This window comes from Jaculus jaculus, chromosome 15, assembly GCF_020740685.1.
Source record: "Jaculus jaculus isolate mJacJac1 chromosome 15, mJacJac1.mat.Y.cur, whole genome shotgun sequence".
Lineage (NCBI taxonomy): Eukaryota > Metazoa > Chordata > Mammalia > Rodentia > Dipodidae > Jaculus > Jaculus jaculus.
The window spans coordinates 22,405,089-22,409,399 of record NC_059116.1 but is presented as its reverse complement, the minus strand read 5'-3'; the positions used below and the strand labels follow the sequence as shown (position 1 = coordinate 22,409,399).

At 46.5% G+C, this 4,311-nt stretch overlaps 1 pseudogene; it reads left to right on the top strand.

Annotated features, from left to right (window-relative positions):
- The first annotated feature begins 3,147 nt into the window (after positions 1 to 3,147).
- On the top strand, positions 3,148 to 3,266 carry LOC123455197 (annotated as a pseudogene).
- Positions 3,267 to 4,311: the final 1,045 nt, after the last annotated feature.

Below are 4,311 nucleotides of genomic sequence, written 5' to 3'. Positions count from 1 at the left end.
GAGTGGCTTTGCATAGAAATGAACTGGTGTGAGCAGAGGGATATGGCACAGAAAGAAAAATCTCTAGGTGAACTGTTGCCATTCAGCTGCAATTGAGAGATTACAACCTTTGAGATTGGGCTAGCTGACCTGTACTGGGGCAATAGGAAGAATGTAGACGCTTTTGAAGGGGCCTGAGTGCTCAAGAAGTGTCCTGTTCTTCAAAGACAGCTTTATTCCCTCCTGAATTAACAAATTGGCATCCTACCTGATATTGTAGAGTATAAGAAATGCAGGAAAGAGAGGGTCATTGAGTTTGCAACATGGTCTTGTGTTTTGGAAATGGCCATGGGCAGTGTGAAGCAGGTTTGTTGGATGCCTGCATGGAGACCCCATGAGGCCGTGAGGATGAACCATGGCTTGCAGTGGAGATGCTGGGACCACAAGATGGCTGCTAAGGAAAGCTGCCATCCCCGATGAAGTTTTCCAGGGCTGAGTAGTCTAGCTGGAGGGGCGAAATTGGAACTCCAGAGACTTGTTGCTCGTTAGAATTATTGGACTTGGAGATTTGTCACCGGCTAGAGTTGCTGGACTTGAAGTTACAAGGTTTGATGTTTTTCCCAGTTTAAATCTTGTGTTGGATGAATGTTTCTTTGCTATGCCCAATGCCATCTTTTGCAGTGTGAATGTTTATTCTGTGCTGTTATGGGGTTTGGGGGGATTTTTTGATATTATGGCTCAGTTAAAAGATCTTGTACTATGGGGATGTTTGAACATCTTTGAGATTGATAAAAACTATGGGGACTGGATGCATTATGTTTTACATCATGTATGGATATCAGTTTATGGGGGCCAGGGCAGAATATGGTTTGATTCAGGTATCCCCAATAAACTTAGGTGTTCTGAATGCTAGGTTCCCAGCTGATGGAGATTTGGGAATTAACACCTCCTGGAGGGAGTGTATTGTTGGGGGTGGGCTTATGGGTGTTTTAGCCAGTTTCCCCATGCCAGTGTTTGGCACACTCTCCTGTTCCTATTGTCTATCTTATGTTTCCCAGGAGGTGATGTCCACCCTCTGCTCATGCCATTGTTTTCCCTGGCATCATGGAGCTTCCCCCTCAAGCCTGTAAACCAAAATAAACCTCTTTTTTTTTTTTTTTTCTCACAAGCTGCTCTTGGTTGGGTGATTTCTACCAGCAATGCAAACCTGGCTGCAACAACCATGTAATTTATAATGACTAAAAATGTGTTTAGGGCTGTGCATGATGGCAGGTGCCTTTAATCCCAGCACTTGGGAGGCAGAGGTAGGATGCTCACCATGAGTTCAAGGGCAGCCTGGAACTGCAGAGTGAGTTCTACGTCAGCCTGGGCTAGAGTGAAACCCTACCTCAAAAAAAAAAAAAAAAAAGTGGCCTGGAGGGATGGCTTAGCAGTTAAGGTGTTTGCCTACAAAGCCAAAGGACCCAGATCTGATTCCCCAGGACCCATGTAAAACCAGATGCACAAAGTGGCGCATGAGTCTGGACTTTTTTTGCAGTGGCTGGAGGCCCTGGTGCCCCCATTGTTTTCTCTCTCTCTCTCTCTCTCTGCCTCTCTCCCTCTCCTTCTTTATCTCTCTGTCTCTCAAATAAATAAAAATTAAAAAACAATTTTTTTTTGTTTTTTTTTGAGGTAGGGTCTCACTGTAGCCCAGGCTGACCTGGAATTCACTATGGAGTCTCAGGGTGGCCTCGAACTCACGGCGATCCTCCTACCTCTGCCTCCCAAATGCTGGGATTAAAGGCATGCGCCACCACACCCGGCATAAAAATATTTTTTCTTAAATGCATTTAGCTAGAAGCCCAAGAGTAGCAGCATCTGGTTGGAGCTTCCTCACCTCACAGAAGGCCAAAGTCACGTGTACAACCCATTTCTGCCAAAGCCACATGGATGATCTCTTACTAGGCTCCAACCCTTGTTTTGGGGGACAACATGCATTGAAGGAACACACTCACGCACAGCGGGATTGATATCACAGAGTCTAGAACTTCTGAATTAACACCAACAGATTGCTGCCTCGCAGCCTCACCCAGCCTGCAGTCCCGGGTACTAGTGGGCAAAGGTACCCACCATGTAAGAGGTGCCCTTGGACCTTTAACCTTAAAGAGGAAACATGCCAACCAGTACTACCTCTCACCCGTGAAAGTTGGAAAGTTGTGCCTGATGAGATGAGGCTACTAGCTGTGAGCTAGCTAGGCAGCCAGTGACGAACCTCCACGTGGGCACCTGGAGGCTGTGTGGAAAACACTGAGTCTCCCTGAGTGACCCCACCAAGGCAGAAGTTGTAGATCCGTGAAGACGACCTGTTTTCTGGACCCGCTGAATCAATTGATGTGAAGCAATGCAAACTCCTTACTTCCTTAAGAGCATCGCCCGGAACTGCCAAGGGGAAAGGTTGACTTGGAAATAGCGAGGGTCCTGACCTTCAATGTGTGTGTGTGTGTGTGTGTGTGTGTGTGTGTGTGTGTGTGTGTGTGTGTGTGGTTTTTCTTTCTTTCTTTCTTTTTTGACAAACTGGATTCAGGAAAAAATAAATGTTTGCAGCAGGGTCAGCTATGGAACTGTGAAAGAATGCCGGCCCTGGTCACTGGAAAGGAAAGTGTTTGCAGGCAGCCTCAGCAAGATCTTGGGGCTCCTGGAAACACTGGGTCTTGGCTCTGTTTTCACCCCCTCTCCTCCCTATATCATGGCAGTGGGGTGTGTAGAAAGGGCCCCCTGCTTTCTCTTCTGTGCTGGAAGACAGGAAGCTTTCTCATTTGTTTTCACAGAGAAGCTTTGGTCGTGTTTTTTGCTTTTTTTTTTTTTTTAATCTTCATTTATTTATTTGAGAGAGAGAGACACAGACAGAGAGAGAGAGGAAGTGGCCTCCTACCACTGTAAATGAACTACAGGCACATGTGACACTCCATGTGGCGCTCTGGCTTTACACAAGTACAGGGGAATCGAACCCAGGCTGTCGGGCTTTGTGATTGAGCCCCTTTAACTACTGAGCCATCTCTCCAGCCCCTGGAGCCATTTTAATATAGAAAGAATTGGTAAGTGGAAATGGCGTGCTTTAGTGGAACCAAATTCAGATGCATCCTGGGAAAGTTCTAAAACTCAACTCACATAAAAGGGATTAAGATTATACTTGATAAGCCGACCAGGTTCCTGTCCTCATGGTGACCTGGTGCGCAGACAGCAGCCTCATTGGTAGTGTAGTAACCTGCTGCTCGTACAGGTGGCCCTAAGGGACCTTGGAGACAGTTTTACAGTTTTCTGGTGGACATCCAGATTTCTGCTCCCAACATAGGCTCCAGACAGCTATGTGGGGTGCTTTTGTGAAACCTCAGAGCACAGTGGTCAGGGTTCAGGTTGGCCAGGTCATCCTGTCCATCCGCACCAAGCAGCAGAAGTAGGAGGATCACCTTGGGTTCAAGGCCAGCCTGAGACTACGTGGTGAATTCCAGGACAGCCTGAGCTAGAGTGAGATACCACCCCAAAAAACAGCTGGGCATGGTGGCGCACGCCTTTAATCCCAGCGCTAGAGAGGCAGAGGCAGGAGGGTCACCGTGAGTTTGAGACCATCCTGAGACTACATAGTGAATTCCAGGTCAGTCTGAGCTATAGTGAGACCCTGCCTTGAAAAACCAAAAAATAAAATAAAATAAAAAGAACTGAAAGAGGGAAGGAGATGACTAGAAGCCATAGTAATCCCACTATCCTTTATTTCTTCCCCTTCTTTTGTCCAAATTGCTCTCACACTTGGTTGGGGAATCTGTTTTGTTTTACAGATGGCAGAGAAAACAGAGGAGAGCCTAAACTCATCACTAAGACAAGAAGATAGCCAACTGCCCACGAGACTTTCCACCTCTACCACATCTGCCAGGGATCAGGAAAAATTGCAGAGGAAGCGACTTCATGAACACTGCTCTTACTGCTAGCCTGACAACCAGCCCCAGACGGATGGTGACAGACACTTAGAAGAATCAAAACCTATGAAAGCATATGATTTCTGCAACTCTGCAACACAGCTCAGTGCAAAATGACATGCAAAGACAAAAAAGAAACTGAAATTAAATTTCATTGGTTAGTCTACCTAAGTAAGGATCTTTCATATTGCCCCTCCTCCTCTTCTCCTCCTCCGCCTCCTCCTTCTTCTTTTGAGACAAGGTCTCATGTAGCCCAAGCTGGCATCTCATTCACTGTGTAGAATGACTTTGAACCCAATCTTTCTACTTCCAGAGAGCTGGGATTACAGGTATACACCACCATGCCTGGACCTTTTCTGCTCCTCTTTGACAATATCACTCT